General features: G+C 37.4%; 1 long non-coding RNA gene across 3 annotated transcripts; it reads right to left on the reverse strand.

Moving 5' to 3' along the window:
- Positions 1 to 7,312: 7,312 nt before the first annotated feature.
- Positions 7,313 to 15,260, reverse strand: LOC131221448 (uncharacterized). Of its 3 annotated transcripts, none has more exons than XR_009159281.1 (4): positions 14,983 to 15,260; positions 12,023 to 12,088; positions 8,749 to 8,888; positions 7,313 to 7,459 (listed from the first exon to the last, which is right to left on the reverse strand). It is a non-coding gene; the product is annotated as an uncharacterized LOC131221448 (long non-coding RNA). The 3 variants fall into 3 exon arrangements; XR_009159280.1 differs by lacking the exon at positions 14,983 to 15,260 and adding an exon at positions 7,587 to 7,719 and having other exon boundaries at positions 12,023 to 12,546; XR_009159279.1 differs by lacking the exon at positions 14,983 to 15,260 and having other exon boundaries at positions 12,023 to 12,523.
- Positions 15,261 to 15,555: the final 295 nt, after the last annotated feature.

Genomic DNA, 15,555 nt, shown 5'->3' on the forward strand with positions numbered 1-15,555 from the left:
AACAAGACCATTAGCTATTTTTCATTTTTGATCATCCAATACAAGTCCACCAATCTGATAATCAGATGATCAAATAAATGTAATTTTTTTGTTCATGATGTAAGAAAACTGGACCTACAATCTGGTTGACTTAGTTTGAATTATTTTTATGCTATGTATGCAATTTGTATGTAATCACTAAGGGGGTGTTTGGATGGTAAGTTACTTAACATAAACAACTTACGCCTCACAAGAGTTTCAACGCTGAGACCAGGGATCGAGTGCCCATGTATTATGAGTGGGAGTGTGAGTGTGTGGGTGTGGGGTGTGTATGTCATAAAAAAATAATAATAATAATTTTTTTTTTAACAAAGCTACTTATGCCTAAAGTAGCTTATCGTATTTTATACTTATTAAGCTGAAGTAATTAAGTACATTTAAGTAAAAAAAATTACTTATAATTGATCTTAAACCAAACCTATTTATCTCAAATAAGTTACTTAATTATATACTATTGTAAGTAGAAAAAGTAACTTTTACACATCAAAGTTTCTCATGTGTGCAAATCTATGAGAATGTTGTCAGTCTCCGAACTTATTAAAATCCTCCATCCGCTAGTACTTACACAGTGTGGACTACCATGCATTTGTTTATATGAATAGTGATCATATATACAAATTTTAATACACCCCCACTATCAGCATTTGGCTCTCAGCAGTAGGTGAATGGAGGGGAGCTGAAAAAAAAGAAGAAGAAGACACGGATTGGGTACTACCCCCACTAAGACCTAGCTAGAGATGGACAGTCTTGTTAGGGGCTGTATGGGGCCATCATGTAGTATATGTCTTATACATGTCATCCATCCATTTTGACATATCAATTTAATGCATGAGCCCAAAAAGGAGGTAGATTGAAGGCTCAAGTGGACCAATTCAATGGAAGCAGTGAGGACTGAAAGCCTACCGTTGAAAATTTCTTGGGGGCCATAGAAGTTTTGGATCAAGCCGGTATTTATGTTTTCCTTTCATCCAAGTCTGTCTGACCTTATGAACAGGTTGGATGACAACCCTAGAAAGTTTTCAATTGTAGGAGTTCAATCTCTGGTGCTTCTTGTGGTGGGGTTCACTTGAGCCTTTGATCTGCCTCCTTTTTGGAATCGTGTCCTAAAATGAACTGTAAAAATTATGAACAGCATGGATAGAACATATACATCATGGTGGGCCCCACAGTGCCCCTAACAGGACCGTCCTTCTTTAGCTAGGTCCAGGTGGGGGATAGTACCCAACCCATGCTAAAAAAATAAAAGGACCCATACTTTCTGAAAATTAATTTAAGCACTGTGATCATGGCCAGTACTTTAATCTTATAAGCGATTGTGGACTTACTACTCTTCTTTGTGCAATAATATTGTATTGGTGCATGGTGATGCTAATTTGGCATGCTTTCTCAAGCAGTGCATATTCTAAGTTGATTTGTATGATACGGTTAGCAGCAGATAAAATGCAATCAAATGTTGGTGGATACCTGTTGTAGAGAACTTTATTTGATGTGTGGGATTGAATGAACTGGGCCCAGACATTGTTCGCATCACAACGATTAGGATCGTTGAATAAACCATGATCGTCGCCACCCATCTTGAAACCTTTTTTTCCCTTTTAAAGGGTATAATCGTCCAATCAAGGGGATTTGCAGGATACAGGCCATCATGATGGAAAATGACAGATTAATGGTCCGGATCACCTGATCATGAGACCAACTCGAAAAAACTGAAGACCTGACTAAAGTGTTCAAAGCCTCGGGTCGTGGATCCCATCACTCTACGGAATTACAAACCGGTATTGGTCCTTAGCCACCTGCAATAATTCACGAGAAAATGACCACTGTAGACAAAACCTTTTACCAAGCGGTTTTTATGAAGGAATACAAACTTAAGTTACCAACTTAGACTAGCACGTGCGGACAGCGACTTTGAGGACGAAACTACCCCTCCTTTTCACTGCGAAGACGGGCGCTGACGCTCGTCTAACTGAGTGTTGTACGAACGGCTTAGTAGAGATCAAAGTGACATGGCCCCACAGCTATGTATTTATTATATCCACAACGTTCATCCATATTTCGAGATCATTTCGGAGCATTATCCAAAAAAAAAAAAAAAATCATATCGAAAGATCAACTGGACCACACCACAGAGCAGCGGGGAAATTGATTTTCACCAATAAAAATTTTATAGGGCCCACCATAACATTTATTTTCCATCCAACCTATTCATAAGGTCACAAAGGCCTGGATGAAGAGGAAAAACAAATTTCATAATGATCCAAAACTTCTGTAACCCCTAAAAGGGTTTCAATGGTAGACGTTCAATTTCCCACTGCCTTTTACAGTATGGTGCACTTGATAGCTAGATCTGTCTTATTTTTAATCTCAAGCCTTAATACGAGTTCTTCAAATAGATGGACGGTTTCGATATAACACATACCTCATAATGGGACCCACAAAAATCGGTGGGGATTACATTAGGAAAAAAAAATCTCGATGCTCTGGCGGAGTGTGATGCTTCATACACACGAACTGAGAAGATGACCTGATTTTCAAGTCATCAACAACCCCTTTTGCTAGCAGACCTTGCAAAAAATGGATGCCTATATACTATTTTAATAAAATTCAAAACTCAAATGGGACACACCACAGTCACGCTGGCGAATTACACTGTGCCAGTGCCAGCTTTTACCAAAAGGCAAACGAATGGCATGTGCCATTCGCCACATGAAGTTCCTGTGGTCGGATGCTTTGTGCGGGCCACAGAGATGCCTTTGACAAATCCACCCCGTTCATCAGTCTTTCTGATCATAATAGGACACGAATCCAAAAATCATGCAGATTCGAAACTCAGGTGGGCCACGCCACAAAAAACAGTAAGAATGAAAATTTCCACCGTTAAAACTCGAAACCTTCTCGAAACCTTCTTAGATCTAATCATAATTTCTACACCGTCCAAACAGGTTATAGTGTTATTACCACTCAGATAAACTGTAGGAACAAATATCACCCTGATACAAAACTTCTATGGCCCTGACAAAGTTTGCAATGGTAAGCGTTCAATCACCTTTGTTTCGTGTGGTGTGGCCCACCTAAGTCTTGAATCTGCTTGACACTTTGGATCTTTGTCCTATTGATCTTGAGAAACTGATGGACAGAGTGGATCTGTCACGGGCGCTTATAACCACACGAATTTCCTGTGGCAAGGGAACAGGCAATTCCGGAAGCTACATGGGGCCCACGGAAATGCCAGTGATAAATCCATTCTGTTCATCAGTTTTTAAAGACCACAGTAGGCCAAGAATATAAAAATCAAGCAGATCCAAAACTAATGTGAGCCACACCAAACGAAAGTGGGGGCGAAAATGTCCACCATTGAAACCTTCCTTGGAGCCGATCATGATGTTTATGTGACATTCAAACCGTTCGTAAGGTTATTAACACTCAGATAAACTATAGATACAAAATCATACTGATACAAAACTTCCATGGCCCCCACAAAGTTTCCAATAGGGGGCATTCAATCACTGCTATTTTGTGTGGTATGGCCCACATAAGCTTTGGATCTGCCTGATTTTTATTTTCCTGTCCTATTATGGTCTTTCAAAACTGATAGATGGAGTGGATTTGTCATGGGCATCTCAGTGTGCCACCATGGCATCCGCCTCATTACCCTTCACAGGTGCCACAGGCCTAAATATAAGGCCAATCCATCATTTCAGTGAACCACACCACTGACAACAGTTGAGAGTGGATGCCCACCCATTTAAACCTTCTCAATTGTTGATGGGTCCCACTGAAATGGGGTTCAAACATACAGTCCACATATATATATATATATATATATATATATATATATATATTGGGACATCTGATAAATTAGAAAGGAACCCATCAAATGGATGGTGTGGATGTCCAACAAACATAACAGTGGGACCTACAGAGGTCCAGGTCGACATCGTATCACCTTTTCCCATATCTACTCATTTTAAATACTTGTTATCATTTCTACTTAGTATTTTTAATTTATAAAATTCAAATATTGAGCCGAGTATAAGTCTTTGAGTCAACCAAACCTTGCTGAACAAGGGGGAACATGGGCCCGGCTTTGGTGGATCCAAGGTAGGTGGATCCTGACTGTGGAACCACAGTGATGCATGTGCCCTACATCGCCACTGTCCATCCATTTCGACAGCTCATTTTAGGGCATGATCTCAAAAATGAAGAAGATCCAAATCGTAGGTGGACCACACTACAGGAAACAGTAGTGATTGAATATCCATGTGAAAAATCTTCTTTGGGGCAATCCGAATGTTTATCTGCCATCCAACCTATTGATAAGGTCACAAAGACCTGGATGAAGAGGCCAGGTAAATATCAGCTTGATCCAAAACTTTTGTGACCCATCAGAAGCGTAAAATGGTTAATCATCACTGTTTCTTGCAACGTGGTCTACTTGAGATTTGAATCTGCTTCATTTTTGTGATCATACCCTAAAATGAGCTATCAAAAAGGATGGACAGCATAGATGTAAGGCACATAGATCATGGTGGGCCCATGTGGTTGAATAATACTAACAACATCCAAATATCCTTGAACTATGATTGCATAGGAGAGTATTTTGTTACTCAGGCTGTGCATGACGCTTTATATGCAGGCACTCATAAACTAAAAATGTAGCATAACCAAGTATATTGTAGAGCTCAACATCCCCCAGTTATAGTCCTAAAATCAAATTAGTTGAATAATACTAACAACATCCAAATATCCTTGAAACAGGACCATCAACTATTTTTCATTTTTGATCATCCAATACAAGTCCTCCAATCTGATAATCAGATAATCAAATAAATGTAATTTTTTTGTTCATGATGTAAGAAAACTGGGATCTACAATCTAGATGGCTTATTTTGAATTATTTTTATACTATGTATGCAATTTGTATGTAGTCACTAAGGGTGTGTTTGGATGGTAAGTTACTTAAGATAAACTACTTATGCCTCCCAAGAGTTTCAACACTGAGACAGGGATGAGTGCCCATGTATTGTGAGTGGGCGTGTGAGTGTGTGGGTGTGGGGGTGTGTATGTCATAAAAAAATTATATATATATATAAAAGAAGCTACGTATGCCTAAGTAGCTTATCGTAGTTTATACTTATTAAGCTGAAGTAATTAAGTACATTTAAGTAAAAAAGTTATAATTGATCTAAGACCAAACTTACTTACCTCAAATAAGTTACTTATATACTATTGTAAGTAGAAAAAGTAACTTTTACACCTTGTCCACCAGGCTATGCAAATCTATGAGAATGTTGTCACGGTCTCCGAACTCATTAAAAGCCTCCATCCTATGGTACTTACACGGTGGACCACCATGCATTTGTATATATGAAGAATAGTGCATGATTACATTAACATACTAAGATGGGCCACCTCTATTTATGAGATGACCATGATGAGATCTCATAGTGATCAATGTAATTGGTTCATACTAATCTAATGCGTAAGTCTATTACTGGCCACAAGGTTGATTATCGAATGATCAAGGAGATCCCACATGATGACCTCAAATGCGATAATGACTAGATCAACCATTCCATGACTAATATTATATACTTGAAAGCCATTTAATTAAGACGTACAAATTATATTCCTATTGTACAATGCGATTTATAAATTGAAAAATAAGCTCTGAAAATTAATTTAAGTGCTGAAAACTTAAAAAGTGCTGATTTATAATTTTGAAATAATTTTAGTTAAATGTGAAAATAAATTTTAATAGACCCCCACTATCAGCATTAGGTGAAGGGAAGGGAGCTGAAAAAAACAGGACACAGATTGGGTAATACCCCTACTAATACCTAGCTAGAGACGGACAGTCTTGTCATGGGCTCTATGGGCCCACCATGATGTATATATTTTATCCATGCCATCTATCCGTTTTGACAGATCAATTTAATGCATGAGCCTAAAAAGGAGGCAGATAGAAGGCTCAAGTGGACCAATCCACAGGAAGCAGTGATGATTGAAAGCGTACTGTTGAAAATTTCTTGGGGGCCATAGAAGTTTTGGATCAAGCTAATATTTATGTTTTCCCTTCATCCAAGTCTGTCTGACCTTATGAACAGGTTGGATGGTAACCCTAGGAAATTTTCAATTGTAGGAGTTCAATCTTCACTGCTTCTTGTGGTGGGGTTCACGTGAGCCTTTGATCTACCTCCTTTTTGGAATCGTGCCCTAAAATGATTTGTAAAAATGAACGACGTGGATAAAACATATACATCAAGGTGGGCCCCACAGTGCCCCTAACAAGACCGTCCTTCTTTAGCTAGGTCCTGGTGGGGGATAGTACCCAACCCATGCTCGAAAAAAAAAAAAAAGAGGACCCATACTTTCAGTGGAAATTAATTTAAGCACTATGATCATGGCAAGTACTTTAATCTCATAAGCGATTATGTCCTTACTACTATACTTTGTGTGATAAGATTGTAATGGTATGGTGATGCTACTTTGGCATGCTTTCTCAAGGAGTGCATATTCTAAGTTGATTTTTATGATAGGGTTAGCAGAAGATAAAATGCAATCACAAGTTGGTTGATACCTGTTGTAGACTAACTTTATTTGATGTATGGGAATCAATGAACAGTCTAATTTCATTGCATAAGTTTTTTTTTAAAAATAGTTTAATCTATTTTTATTTGCATCTCTTATTATTATTATTAATGTTATTATAAACAACCCATCGTGACATGGAAAATTCATATACCTCAATACCATTGAGAATAGGAGAGGGAATCATTGTGAATATCATCTCTTACTCAGAGTTCTGTACAGGGTTTCTAAGCTAGATAATACACACCTCATTCTAGAAAAGGGAAATAAAAAAATAAAAAAAATCTAATGAGAAATAAACACTACACCAAAATCGTCATTTAGGAACGATTTTAAACTGTTCCTAAATTCTTCAGGAACGGTTTAAAACCGTTCCTAAATGAGGTGTCGCAAAAAAAAGGAATGGTTCAGAACCGTTTCAAATTTGAGACGGAATTTTAGGAACGGCTTTAAACAGTTCTAGTGCCAACTGTCACATTTTATAAAGGAAATTTAAAAAACGGTTTTAAACCCTGATTAATGTTGCCAACAGTCAGATTTTATGATGGAATTTTAGTAACAATTTAAAACCTTGATAAACACACGAAATTTAGGGTCAAAGGAAATAAATTAACAGAAGTTTATTGCATTCCATCAAAATAGAGACAATCCAAAGAAAAATATAAGAAAATAATGTGCTTAAAGATGTTTCATTGCAAAATCAAATTCACAAAATAAGAGACATTAAAGGTTAACACTTTAAATTATAGCTTTGCGGAGATGGCGTGTGAAGCTCCCTCAATGCATTGATCATCATCTCCTAGACCCACAGGAACAAGGCGCTTCCCACCTAAGGATATAAATAAATAAATAAATAAAAATACTAAGCATTGTTTCATGAAAATGAAAGGAGAGGAATAAGACATGCAAAACCATCAATTTATGTGCATGAGAAAGGTTTCCAAGAGAGTTCCTACCTTTCCCATGTCACGAAAAATTACTACACGCTGTAAAGAATCCTGTCTAGGATAAGGAGATGCTTTGAAGTGAAATGTCTGACTCCAAATGTACGAACCATTGAATAACCTATGCCCCAACTTGTAAGTGTACCTGCACCAATATCAGGTTATAAAAAAAGATTTTGAGGCAAGGCATAAACAAAGGTTTCCTGACAAGCAACTTCAATTTGAACGCCCTACCATTAAAGACTTCCTAAAGCCTAGCGTAATGTTTCTTAATGTTTATTTATCATCCAACCTATGAATAAGATCATATAAATCTGGATGAAGGAAAACAAACGAGTATCATCTTAGCCCATTAAAGTTCAATCACCACCGTTTCCTATTGTATGATACACCTAAGAAATGGATCTGCTTCATTTTTTTGTATCAACTTGCCTCGAAACCTGGCAAAATGTATTGACGGTGTGGGTATATAATATATGCATCAAGGTAGGTCCCATGGTGAGGGCCATACCTTCTTGGGTAAGGCTGGGGCCACATCTAATCCCCAACCAAACCAAACATGACTACAAACTCTGTAAAAAAATCAGCATTGACTATGGCTATTGAATTCAATTTAACCGACTCACCATGAAGAATTTGAAGAGAACTAGGAACTAAATACTATTACATCAACATTCTTTATATCTTCTCCTTAGACCATATCGGGTAATTATTGTCATTTCTCTTAGATAAATTTGCACATATGCGCACATGCATTTGTATTGTTTCCAATAAAAGAAATTCTTTTGTTTCTTCCAAGCATCGATAATTAAGCATATCCAATAAAAACATGTGTCAAGGTAATGCAAGCCAGCCAAAGAGTAAATCAGTTAAAAGTGTTAAATTCAAATCACAAATAGACAATAAATAGATCTTGCCTATACAAAAAGATGCCAAAGGTAACTGAGTGAAAAAGAAGAGTCTCCCGACTAATGATCAAGATTGAAGAATGGGAGCATGCTACAAAGGACTAGAAACACAAACACACATCTGGGACCCCTTGGTGCCCAGGCCAATTAACCCTGCTTGATATGACATAAAGGATTATGATGCAAAATGCACATCAGGCATAGTAAGCTTGAAATGTTTCCCGAGACGTTGTTGGTCTGTTAAAGGAAAAAAAAAGAAAACTCACCATTATGGAAGATAAAGCAATTTGGGAGCTCAAACCATCTGATTTGAAGCTCATCTTTTGCATATCGTGGGAGTACACCAAAGCGAGCTTTCTTTGTTGCATCAAATGAGAAGATTAGCTTCCCACCCTTTCACCATTTCCTGAAAAGAGTGAAGCAAGCAAAGAATTCTAGTTAATGTAATGGAACTAGCTTCACAACTATTGATTGCTCCAAACATTAACAAAAGGCATATACTGCACCTATGCATCATGTTTATCAAAATATCCCAAATATCACAAATCATATAAGATTCCAAACAATTTAGAATCGATCAATCGTTGTGAAATGCCAAGTTATTTACCCAAGGCGCACATGATCCATATAGAGCAAATGTCTTGAATGTCTGTTGATATTTGATATTTAATAGTGGTGGTGTAACTAAAGTGAATTCAGTACCATTTCATATTTTTAATTCATGTTCATTTAGTTTGCTTTGGGTACTAGTTCAGGTACCACCAATGGTTACAAAAGCAGATGCAACAGAGTCTAAAGTACTTGAATCTAAGGCCATCACCTAATTGATTTCCATACAATGGATCAATTCAATTTAATGAAAGCAAAAAAAAAAAAAAAAGTCAGCGAACTGTCAACCCTATCATTTAATGAAGTTTGAAGTAATTTCTGGAAGAAAAATCTTAACTCATGAGGTCCTACTTTTACCAATACAAACCACACGAACCATGTTCCCAAAGGACAAGTAGCATTGTAATGACAACACATAGGAAGATGCACTCAGATAACAAAAACAAGGCGTACATAAAATTTAGATTTTCCTGTGAGATTATAAAACAATGATATTCAATTATTGGCATCAAATGCATTTGAATTTGAACTACAATTCCCTTCAAGTTTATAGTCCATCAAAGATGTAAATTCCACCTGAATTTTAACTAGAAGTTTGGGACCATCCTATCATGTGTGGCTTACATATGAAGATGAAGATGTAATGTGATGCACTAATTTATGATACAAAAATGTATAACTGGTAACTTTGATGAGTAATGACAAGTCATAAAGCACTGACTTATTTCTATTTGAAATGTCGAGTTCTACAATGTGAGCTATTGTAATGGTAGTAAAATGCTCAAATATGCATGGTTAGAAGCATTCATCTGATATCCAATCGGGTGCCACAGAAGAAGAAATTAGCCTGCTCTATACTGTCGAAAACCAGCATTACATGGAATCTCCCTTTGAAATCCAGATTCATAGTCGACACATGTCAGACTAATCAGACATTGTATCTGATATTTGGACCATGTGCGCAAAAGGATAACAGGCATCAATATGTCAAACTAGAGAACCAATCATTTCAATACTTGAATTCTATGACTCATCACTTCAGAGCATTATATTCAAACCTCATGCTCATACGAGCAAAGCTTGATGATTCATTGGTCAAGGACTGGCGCTAGGCTTTAGTTCTTTGTTTTTCTACAACAATCCAACCAATGTGGAACAATTCCATCCTCAATATATACAAGACTTTAAACTCTAAAAAGAGGACAAAGCATAAGAGAATAAAAAAAGACGGTTTTTATCATATGCCATGTTCTGGCCCATATGTTCTGCCAAACAATGTCCCATATAACCTAGCCAGTCAAATAACTGTCTTATATAATTTCCCTTATATCATATGCATGCAGCGATGACACAGCTCTAGAGGCACATCTCCATTTGATCCACCCAACTCTAGTTACGTTGAATTAAAACTAGGCAACCTATTCATATTGTACATTTGCCAATAATGACTGATCGCCTCAGGTAAGATGTACTTCAATTGTGCTAAATGACGATATGAAAACCTCCTAAACAAATTTTATTTTTTTTTATAAAAAAGAAAGAATAAGGGAAGGTGATTTATACATGATGCTTGCCCGATCAACTGGCCAGATGGAGACTGCCTTCTAGCAATGCAAACCATTTATCTGGTGATCCCAAATAACAGAACAGCAATGCTGAAAAACTTCCTCCATTGAACAATTATAATTGTACAATTGGTAGCCTGCAGGATGATGATTTTGACAGCATTCTGCATTTAAGAGGTAAGAAAGAGGCTTGAGACATGACCCACCCATGATGGGGCCCAACAGGTGAACCAATAACTTTACAGCATACATAACATTACCAAGGAAGAACCAAATTATAACACAATCAATTCTGAATAACTTTTTTTTTTTTTTTTCAGTGCCTAATCGTTTAAGTTAGCTCTAACAATATCTCATTTTGATCATTAGTTAGCTCTAACAATATCTCATTTTGATCATTTCCACTCATGGAAATTCACAAGAACCTGACATATCCAGACAACAGTTGCAAGAAATCAGCATACTATAGAGTTAAGAAGCACAAAAGAACACGATACCACATATATAGCAGCAGCAATTCAAAAAAAAAAGAATTTCAAGTAAAAAAAAGAATTTCTATTGAGAATGAGATGGGTGATTGATTTTGAACATTTCAAAAACTGAAAGCTAGAAATACCCACGAAACCAAAACAAAATAAAAATAAAAATAAAGACATGAGAAGGCATGCACATATTCAGGAATCAGATGGATGGCAAAAGCAAGTTGTGATACTAAAAGAAATCAAGTTATGACTACTCTCCAAAATGTCTGAGAAACCCATCAAATATCCAAAAGCCCATAACTTTAAGAAAATAAAAATAAAAATAAACCAAAACCTGAAATCCCCTGTACAAAACATGCAAGAATCAAAAGAAAAGGATGGCCACTAGAAGACAAAATAAAAGTAAACACAAAACACAACAAAAATTTTCATAGAAAACCCAAAACCAACAAATTTAAGAATCTTAGAGAAAAATAACTTTTTATATGAAAAACCAATAAAAAAATCCAAAGGCATAACCTCAAGAAAGGTCGTGTGCAAGAACTCAAGAACAGAAGTGCCTCATTCTATGATTTTCCTAATGCCCATTTACCAAAAAAAAAAAAACAGTACAGCTGATTAAAAGCGGGCCAACAAGAAAGAAGATCGTGTGCTCAAGTTCATTAGACCTTAAAATTTTTTTGAATTTAGATGTCATTGAAATTTTTATTTTTACGTGAATTTAGATGTCATTGAAATTTTCTGGGCCTGCATATGACACATACAATTTCTAAGTGCATCTGTATCAGCTTGTCTTCTTCTTTTTTTCTTTTTCTTTTTCTTTTTTTTTTTTTTTTTTTGATTTTTTATTGGTAGAATCATGTGATATAGAAGAAGAAACTAACCTATGTTACCTTCTCAAGTAAGTGAATTGCAAAAGATGAGACTCTAAACTGAATCTTCATACAGGGCTACATAAAGACAGAACACAAACCATTAGCAAAAAATCTAAATTTCTCTTTCTTTTCGGAAAACTTATGTACCACCTAAACAATTTTAATGATTTTCTTTTACCTGTCAATATTGCCTTTACAAACTGATATTTGGTGCCAAAAACATAATATCATAAAATTGAATCCTACTCCCACTTATAATCCATTTCTTAACGTTATAATTAATAATATGATATATCAAGATTGAATCCTACTCCCGCTTATAAATATCATAAAACCAACAAGATAATTCACTAGTCATGAGATCACTCAGAGCTTGGAAAGGTCAACCAATAAACACTAAACAGTTTTGGAAGTGCAAAACCCTATCCTGGCTACATACAGTTGCAAAAGTACAATTTTGAATTCTACTTTCCTGCACGTGCCAATGTGCCACGTGGAAGTGAGATCTGAACTGTACAAGGTAAGAAAATTTCTCAATCCACACGTGTCATCAATTAGCTATATAGAAATCATAAAAAATGGTGGGAAAAAATCTCATTAATCTGAAACATGATCTCAATACAATGTATAAAACTCGACAAAGAAAAGCTAATTGTGATTTTTTTTCTTTGACAACTAAGATTTATAATTTTATTTTTTTTTGAAAAAAAAAAAAACCTCAAATGGAAAAAAGTTTGGAATCTGCCAGCCCCAACTCATAGAGATCTCATGGCAACTAGGGGTGTACATCGAGCCGAACCGAGTCAAGCAGGCCTCAGCTCGACTCGGCTTGGTCCTCGAGCCTGACTGGCCAGCTCGGCTCAGTTTGGTCAACAGCTCGGGCCAGCTCGCGCCGAGTTCGAGCCAAGATCGAGCTGAGTTCACCATTGAGGCATTTCCACAAACACCTAGACTGCACCTTCAAAATCCCTCTGTATCACATACAGAAGCAATGGTTTTACAGGTATTTTATCAAATACCTTCTAAGCAACATAAAAACCAAGAAAAAAAGGGTATTTGTTTCATGTACATACCTTTCTTGCCACCAGCCACACTTCGCTGGAACACTTCCTTGCCACCACCGGGAAGGGCAAGGTTAGCCTGACTGATTCGAATGTCCAGCCCCTCGAGGTCTTCATGTGCAGCATCGTCTGTAAGATGGGATATGGTGACGGCTTCAAGTGGCTGTCTCAGTACATCAAGTAGCGGCAAGTTCCTTTGCTCTATCGTTCATTTTGGATTTGGTTGGAACGCTGTCTTTTCTTTAAATTGCTGTTGAAAGATCAACTGTGACAGTATTTTAAACACCTTTCTGTAAATTGTAATCTTAATTGGGTTTTGAGGTGTTAGACGTTTCACATTATTGTTCTTGACAAAAAAAAAAAAAAAAAACCAGCCACACTTCATTGAGTCATTTTATCAAACACTTGGTGAGCAACATCAATGGCAAAGTAACCGAGTCACCGAACTGGTTCGATCCGAGTTTGATTCGAGCTGGATTCGATCCGAGTCGAGTCGAACTGGGGCCTACTCTCGGCTCGAACTCATTTTCAAGCTCAAAAAATCAGCTCGACTCAGCTTCGAACTAAATCGAATTGAGCTTTTTCCGAGTCGAGTCGAGCGAGCTAACCGAGCTAGCTCGGTTCATGTACACCCCTAATGGCAACTAGTAGCCAAATCGGTGAAATTGTCCAAATTATGATAGATGGACAATAAACTGAGAATTATGCAGACGGCCATTTAATGGCCTGTTAAAGCAAATGCTATCTAGTGATCTGACTACTTCAAATTGGTGTTCACTAGCCAAAGGTTAGGATTCTACAACCACTCTGATTCTTGGATGATGATCAATCTAATCGGGACAGTTTGATTTAAGGCATGCCAATGGCCACAAGTTGAGCTTTAATATAGACATTGACCCATTCTGGGGGCACAGATTCAAGGTCAGTGTAGGGCTAGGGCCCTTTGATACAAGCTAAAAGAATTATTGTTCCAGGAGCACCCATTTGACAATGAACTGCATATTTTTGAAGATAGAATCTTGTTGTCAAGAAACAACTCCTGAAAGACTCAAGTGATATCACGTAAGAAACAACTTATGAAAGACGGAATTGAGATCTCATGAGGCCCAGTTGAAAAGAAGCTCAAAGCTGAGATTGTGACTTAAGTACGCTGACTTGATGCTCAGCAGGACCCACCTATAGACCTAGGCTGTGTTGTGTCGAGGAGTAAGCTTAGGGCTAGATCATGCTTTAATGATCTAGCTACAAATACTCATCATTGGGTGGCAAATGGGACCCACCTAAAGATCTGCTCCAGAGAACACTTCAGATTAAAGGCCATAACATGATAAAGACGTGCAAAGTTTGATCTGATGAGCGTTCCAGGAAGAAACATCTCTCATGAGCATTTTATCGAACAGTGTGTGCATCATTAATCTAACAATATTTTACATACATATCAATCAAAGAGGTCCCAACATACAGATCAAACATGAGTTATCAAGTACGTGAAAGAAAAAATTCACAAAGGTGAGGAACCCAATCTAGCGAATGTAAATGCGTCTATGAAATCAACTAATCTAGATCAAGAACTAATAGAACAAACTATCATAAAACTAAAAAGAAAAAACTAAAGGAAAAATATACTCCAAAAAATCCACATGGAAGAAGCATCAACTAATAATTCCAGATCTATACCATTTTTTAACTAAAAAAGTAAGCAAAAATATACTCCCAAAAATCCACATCAAGAAAATGCTACAGATCTCAAACTCTAAATACTATAAAAGAAAGAACATTTCTTGCCAACCCAAATCAGCATCTACAGCTTCACATAGACAAAATCGTGCCAAGATATAAAAAAACACTGATTAGAAAAATGGAAACAGAGGGGTTTTGAAGAAGATCGCCTCTCTTGCGCAATCGTACCCTGAATCTAAGCTTTGGTGACCTTCTAGTCGACGTTCAAGCTCCGAGTTGCAAATTTGACCCCAATCGTCGACTTGAATTCATTCCTTGTGAACCTCGATAGCGGATTTGACTTCCTAACTCCTGAATCACCGATTAGAATGACAAAAAGGCAGGAAAGATGGCGGAATTACAAAAATACCTTGGCAGAGCTTCCACGGACCTCTGGAAAGATGACATTGTTGAGGTCGTTGATGCCATTACAGAACTCGACGGCCACGATTCTTCGCCCCGGCGGCTGCAAGCGATTAGCACAAGGCCTAGAGCAATGACCACTGTGACCACTGCTAGAGTAGCAGCTTGGCCCTGATCTGTAGCAGCTGGCGCATTCAACACTTGTGATAGAGGCTCCACACCTGTTACACAGAACGAGAGGGAGGGAGAGTGAGAGGGAGATCGAGAGAGAGGGTTGAGATCGGGAGAGGGAGATCGAAAGAGAGGGTTGAGATCAGGAGAGGGAGATCGAAAGAGAGGGAGATCGAGGGAGAGGGAGATCGAGAGAGAGGGAGGGAGAGTGAGAGGGAGATCCAGAGA

This window comes from Magnolia sinica, chromosome 12, assembly GCF_029962835.1.
Source record: "Magnolia sinica isolate HGM2019 chromosome 12, MsV1, whole genome shotgun sequence".
Taxonomy (NCBI): Eukaryota; Viridiplantae; Streptophyta; class Magnoliopsida; order Magnoliales; family Magnoliaceae; genus Magnolia; species Magnolia sinica.